The sequence below is a fragment of the Oreochromis niloticus genome, linkage group LG20 (assembly GCF_001858045.2).
Source record: "Oreochromis niloticus isolate F11D_XX linkage group LG20, O_niloticus_UMD_NMBU, whole genome shotgun sequence".
In the NCBI taxonomy this organism is placed as follows: domain Eukaryota; kingdom Metazoa; phylum Chordata; class Actinopteri; order Cichliformes; family Cichlidae; genus Oreochromis; species Oreochromis niloticus.
In genome coordinates, this window is record NC_031984.2 from 1,607,510 (window position 1) to 1,614,604 (window position 7,095).

The 7,095-nt window shown below is 49.8% G+C and overlaps 1 long non-coding RNA gene across 1 annotated transcript; it reads right to left on the reverse strand.

Annotated features, from left to right (window-relative positions):
- Positions 1-335: 335 nt before the first annotated feature.
- Positions 336-1,235, reverse strand: LOC106098293 (uncharacterized). The gene is made up of 2 exons (XR_002057723.2): positions 1,079-1,235; positions 336-801 (listed from the first exon to the last, which is right to left on the reverse strand). It is a non-coding gene; the product is annotated as an uncharacterized LOC106098293 (long non-coding RNA).
- Between the last annotated feature and the right edge of the window lie 5,860 nt (positions 1,236-7,095).

Consider the following 7,095-nt stretch of genomic DNA (forward strand, 5'->3'; position numbering starts at 1 on the left):
ATGTGGAGTATCTGATTATTCGCACGGGAGTCTCCACTATTAGCAATCCCTGGTGTGAATGCATGTGAGTGAATGTGTGACTGGACCAAGGTTGGGATGAATAAATGTGGACAAACAATCTGTCATGTTAGCAAGAGAAAGAGGATGTTTGCTTTGAAAGAATTTCTGTTTTATTGACTGGGGTTAGATTATGGCATTATGTAACACTGATGAAGCGCTAATGAATTAATACAGGCTAGGTATTGAGTGAAATATTATGGTTATTATTAATCAGAAGATTTAGGAATGCTACTGGAGCTGATGGGCAGTAATTAATAAATACACACAACACAAAATGCTTTTGCAGGTACCATGTATTTAACCAAAACCCAAAGGAAAATAACAAGAAAAGAAAAGGAAAACTTAAATAATCACTCCTGCTGCAGCTATTCAATTAATCAAAAACCCAGTGGGGGTGCACAAAGACAACTAAGCAAATTCTTCTGGCTTATACCAAGCAATATAGATTCTCAAAAAACAGTTCCCCATAAATAACACATGTTAACATCAAAACCACTGATCCACACTGAAGTCCATGAGTTTTATCTGAATGTCCATGAGAGATGTCCAAGCGCTATTGTCCATAAACGGGGGGAATGGTGTGTATGATTGTGGAAATCAGTGTATTTGGAAAATGGGGACAGAGCGTCGTCTTTGATAGCTTCCTACCCAACCAGTGGAAGCTTCAATGCAGAATGAGTCCTGCTCCTAGCCGTTCAGTGGCTCGCCATCCTTTTTCATACCCAAAAAGGTTCACCTGGCCTGCATTAAATAAACAAGGCCAATAAGAAATCACAAGAATAATACAAAAAAATGTCAGCCAGTTAAGCTAAATACATTAAGTTATTCTTGTTCTTGTGTACACAATTTATAAATAAACAAGCAGTATATTTAACCAATAAGGATTTAACAAACATTTCAACTGCTATATACATATTACATAGCTTCACAACATTTGTTATTCAACAACTATTGGGGCAGCAGCCAATTAGCGTCAGCTGGTAGCAATACAAACAGTCAATTAAAAGTTCAAACTCACCAATTCCGTTCTGTTCAGTGCAAAACAACACTATGGCCGTTTATCAATGCCCAAGTACGCGAGTACGTACTCGCGTTCTCGGTGAGTACGTACCCGCCGAGAACGCGAGCACGGACTCGCGATATGTACAACTGGAACACCTGCGTACGTGATGATATCACAGGTCCGGAGTTTTTACCGCCGTCCCCTCCTAATTTAACTGTGAGTAACATGTTATGAAGCTTAACTGTAATCACAGCCAAACCGGTTTACTCAGGAACAAATAAAACACTGAAATAAACCAAACATTAACATTTAGAAGTGATCTAAGTGACTTATATATCATTTTTAACCTCAGTAGTGAAACCTCTATTAATAAAAATAGTGTACATGTACATACGTGTACATACCTTAATAAAAACAAGCAGGTGAGATGTTAGAACGCTTTTATTTCTATTCTAGTGGACACTCAATACTATAGACAGCTGCTGGGGGTTCTTTAACCTGAGTAGTGAGAAGTCCGCGAGCGGGGAGGGGGGGTGAAAACGATGTGCCGGGAGTCCGCTGTTGAGTTTTGGACGAAATGCATTCTGGGATATTTAGCTGTCCCAAGTCCACACCGATGCATGCTCGATAAAACGGGCGGAGCGAGAACACATCCGGGACTTTTTCGCGTTCTCGGCTTGATGCGTACTTCGAATTGGAACAGTACTTGGTCTCCGACTGATGACGTATCACGAGTACACGAGAACGCAAGTACGCACAAGTACGCATATTGAGAAACGCCCTATGGCTCTGGCTCACAGTAATCAGCGTCTAAGTTGCATAAGTTAGTTGGTGTTAAAAAAAATGCATTAAAACGGGAAAAGCAAATGTTTGCTAATACAAACCTGCAACAGCTCTGTCACCTGGCTTGCCTCCACGCATCTGACGGGAGGAAGCCGGGACAGGCTTACTATGACCTACATGCCATCCGATTGGCTGAGCAAAGTCATGTGGTTGGAGTCATGCGTTCAATGGCAGGAAATAAGTGCAGGAAATTACTAAATGCTAGTGAAACAGATTTTACTCAGGGTTACAATTACATTATATTGTTGGGAGAATGCCAGATGTTAAAGGGGAAACATTTTTTGATATAACTCATGTTACCATTAACTGAAGAAACACATGACTGATAACTGTTCTGTTTTAAGTTTTCTTTCTTATAACACAAATTGGATAATAAGGGGGGAGAATTGAGTATGAAATGTAAAGTATGTGGAGGTAAGAAATAACGACACGAGAGGTTCCTGTGTCTCACTCCAACTGTTTATTCACACACTGTCTCTCAGAACTTAAGATACAGTAAGCGCCAAAATCTCCACCCAGCTCTTCCCTTCAACTTGGGTGTGAGTGGAGCCATCTGGTGGTCCGCCACACATACCCCCCCTTGAACACACAGTTAGGTCTCTATTCAGTCCAGGACCCTGGGCCTAAGCAAACGACCCGAACGACTGAACCTGGGAGGGAGAGAACAGGCAGAGGAAGGTCCATCCTGTGAACGAGGCTGGTGAAGGCGAGCAGGAAAGGCAGAAGGAGGCTCAAACGTTGGTGGTCCGGGGGTAGTCCTGCGGGGGAAACCAGAGTCTGTCAACCCCATTGAAGGAGGGCGGCCACGGCGAGGGCCTGGGCCGGCACTACATTACTGTCCGGAAGAACATGTGCAGGCTTAAGTCTGTCAACACACACAGTCTCCCTTCGACCCCCAAAATCCAAAACAAAATGTTTCTGGCCCGGTTCGATAACCCGGAATGGGCCGTCATACAGCGGCCGCAGCGGTGTCTTGTGGGCATCGTGCCTGACAAAAACAAACTTAGCAGTCTCTAAAGTCTTTGGAACAAAAGTGTCAGGCACGCAATGGTGCACAGGACCAGGAACCCGAAGCGAGCGCAAAAGTGGGTTGAGCGATAGCACTGATGGATCGAAGCAGGGGGGAGGGTTCTCCGGCAAGAATTCTCCAGGCACGCGGAGGGGCTGACCAAACACGAGCTCAGCTGGGGAAGCGCCGAGATCCTCCTTAACCGCACAGCGCAGCCCAAGCAAAACCCACGGGAGGCGGTCAACCCAATTGCCACCTTGTAAGGAGGCACGAAAAGCAGCCTTAAGCGACCGGTGGAACCGTTCACACATCCCATTAGCTTGCGGGTTGTATGCGGTTGTGCGGTGGACTTTAGCCCCCAGTCCATCAGCCATGGCCGACCAAAGCTCGGAAATGAACTGGGGGCCTCTGTCTGACGTAATGTCCGCGGGCGGGCCGAAACGCGAGACCCAGGTTGACAAAAATGCCCTGGCCACCACTGCTGCAGTAGTGGATGCCAGGGGGACTGCCTCCGGCCACCTGGTGGTCCGGTCAACAACTGTCAAAAGGTGCGTAAAACCTTGTGACGGCGGCAGAGGACCCACCAGATCGACATGCACATGATCGAAACGTTTGCCGGGTATAAAGAACTGCTCCAGAGGCGCCTTGATGTGTTTATGAACCTTCGCACGCTGGCAGGGAATGCACGCCGACGCCCATTCCTTAACTGATTTGCGAAGGCCTGGCCAAACAAATTTAGAGCTGACCAGTTTAACAGAGGCCCGGACCCCCGGATGAGAGAGAGCATGTACCGAGCCAAAAACCCGACGACGCCAGGAAACGGGAACCACTGGGCGAGGGCGGCCGGTGGAAACGTCACAGACCAGGAAAGGACCACCGTCCTGCATGGGTCTGTCCTCCAGTATGAGGCCCGTCTGGGTGGATTTAAGCTCGAGGATGTCCGGGTCACCGCTCTGATCGGCAGCCATGGCGGAGTAGTCTATGCCGAGAAAGACAGGAGAAACCAGCGCACGGGACAAACAGTCAGCCACATGATTGGATTTACCAGCCACGTGCCGAATGTCTGTTGTGAACTCAGAAATGGCTGCCAACTGGCGCTGCTGGCGTGCACTCCATGGATCAGAAACCTTGGACATGGCAAACGTCAAGGGTTTGTGGTCCACGTATGCGGTAAAGTGACGACCCTCGAGAAAAAAACGGAAATGGCGAGTCGCCAGGTGGAGCGCGAGTAGCTCCCTGTCAAAAACGCTGTAATTGCGTTCGCTGTCACGCAGCGTACGGCTGAAAAAGGCGAGCGGTTGCCAGACACCCGAGATTCGCTGTTCCAGCACCGCACCCACCGCTATGTCCGACGCATCGGTGGTCAACGCAATCGGCGCTGAGGGGGACGGGTGGGCCAGAAGGGCAGCATTAGCTAACGCTGACTTAGCATCAGAAAACGCTTGGATGCTTTCTGGACACCAGTCGACGGCGTCATTAGCCTTCTTACCTTTTAACGCCCCGTAAAGGGGCTTCAGCAGATGTGCCGCCCTGGGGAGAAAACGATTGTAAAAATTCACCATCCCCAAAAATTCCTGCAGTGCTTTAACGTTTGCAGGACGCGGAAATTCCGAAACAGCTCGGACTTTGTCAGGCAACGGAACCGCGCCCTCAGCGGAAATGCGGTGCCCAAGAAAATCGAGAACGGGCAACCCAAACTGGCATTTAGACGGATTAATAATCAGTCCATGCTCCGTCAAACGCTGAAAAACCTGACGCAGATGGAACAGGTGCTGCTCATTCGAGCTGCTGGCTACCAGTATATCATCAAGATATACAAAAACAAAGGGCAGCCCGCGCAAGACAGAGTCCATCAACCGCTGGAAGGTTTGGGCGGCACCTTTCAGGCCAAACGGCATGCGCAGAAACTCGAAAAGGCCGAAAGGTGTAATAACGGCGGTTTTGGGGACGTCCTCCGCGCGCACGGGAACCTGATGATATCCCCGTACCAAATCGATCTTCGAAAAAACAGAGGTCCCTGCAAGATGGGCGGAAAAATCTTGGATGTGGGGAATGGGATAACGGTCGTTCTCCGTGACGTTATTAAGACGGCGGAAATCCCCACAAGGTCGCCACCGACCATCAGATTTAGGCACCATGTGTAAAGGAGAAGCCCAGGCACTATTCGAACGCTGCACGATGCCCAGGCGCTCCATGGTGGCAAATTCTTCCCGAGCGACAGCCAGTTTAGCAGGGTCGAGGCGACGCGCGCGCGCGAAAACCGGGGGCCCTACTGTAGTTATGTAATGCTCCACCCCATGCTTCGTCACAGTGCTCGAGAAAGTGGGGACAGTGAGTGAGGGAAACTCAGAAAGCAAACATTGAAAAACGTCACCCGAATCCACTGAGTTAGCATGCACCACGGGCTGAGCACCCCGAGTAAAACAGGGTAATGAGGAAAATGACACAGCATCAATTAAACGTCTGTTAGCAACATCAACCAGCAGTCCGTGAGCACAAAGAAAATCAGCGCCTATTATAGGCACAGAGCTAGCAGCAACAACAAAGTTCCACTGAAAGTCACGGTCATGAAAGCAAACAGTCACCAACCTTTCGCCGAAGGTTTTGATGGGAGAGCCATTAGCCGCTGTTAGCAATGGCCCGCAGCCCTCAGCTAGCCCGTCCGAGCCAGCCGGGGGAAGAAGGCTCTTCTGTGAGCCGGAGTCCACCAGGAAACGCCTCCCCGAGCGTGAGTCCTCTAAGAAAAGCAGCCTTTCCTTGTTGCCAGCGGTCGCGGCTGCTACCGAGCGCTGACATGCCCGTTTCCCTGGGTCTGGAAACTGCAAGGCGGGAGACAGCGCCGGGCCTTCGCTCCAAAACGCTGGTGATAAAAGCAAAGCCCTTTTCCGCGGTGCTGCCGCGCAGCGATTCCGGCCACCGTGGACGAGTCGGAGGGTCCCTGGAGCATCGGTGAGGAGGCAGGGGAAAACGCTGGTGAGTCCTGAACAACCGCCTGGACGCCGAAACTCCTGGTAGCAAGGAGGATGCGATCTGCCTCTTCCGCCAGAGAGCGGTAATCCTTCGTGGCCAATAGCGGGGAGTTGGCAAGGCCAGCGCGCACTGGAGCCGGCAACTGTCGGAGAAAGAGGTGGGTGAAGAGAAATCCTCCATCATCCGCGCCCAGCAAGGACAGCATGCTCTCCATGAGCTCGAGGGCGGTGTCGTCGCCCAGGCCCGCGAGGGAAAGGAGTTTCTCGGCTCGCTCAGCATCAGAGAGGGAGTAACGCCGCAGCAGCAGCGCCTTGAGAGCGGTGTACTTGCCGTGGGCTGGAGGGTCCCGGAGGAGAGTCATCACGCGGCGGGTTGACAGCGGGTCAAGAGAAGCCACCACATGGTGGTATTTAGTATCGTCGGCTGAAACTCCACGAAGAGCAAACTGAGCTTCTACGTGCACGAACCATGAAGGGGGATCGTGAAGCCAAAAATCCGGCAATTTAAGCGCCACAGCAAACGCAGCCATCGGCGGAGGTGCAAATCCGGCGGCAGCCGATGCTTCCAGGCCGGAGCTGGCTTCGTCGTCGAGCCTTAGCATGTTCGCTACTGGGGTCACCAATGTGGAGGTAAGAAATAACGACACGAGAGGTTCCTGTGTCTCACTCCAACTGTTTATTCACACACTGTCTCTCAGAACTTAAGATACAGTAAGCGCCAAAATCTCCACCCAGCTCTTCCCTTCAACTTGGGTGTGAGTGGAGCCATCTGGTGGTCCGCCACAAGTACAGGTTTTGTTTCCAGGAAGTTCCAAGGATGCAGGCTGTGGATGGAGCCAGGAGTTCGAAAAGATTTCACATGATGATTAAACTGATTTCATTCCTTAAACACAGGTTTGCAGGGCCAGAGCAGATATACCTGAGAGGAGGATCGCTGAGGTGTTTGGTGAAATGAGATGACTAACCTTCTTGTTTTAATTTCCTAAGCCCGGGTGAAGCATTTTGAGTTTTTTTTACATTTGACACATCTTATGTGTCAAATGTAAAGGGGGGAATTAAGGGTTAATTTGAAATGGGTTTTAGGATCATTTTATGACTTTTGGAGTTTTGGATGATTTAGATATGGTAAACCTGAGGCAGAAATTGTTATTTTCAGGTTTAAGTTAAAGGATTAGAATGAACTGAATCCTGTTTAGAAGATAAAATGCCGG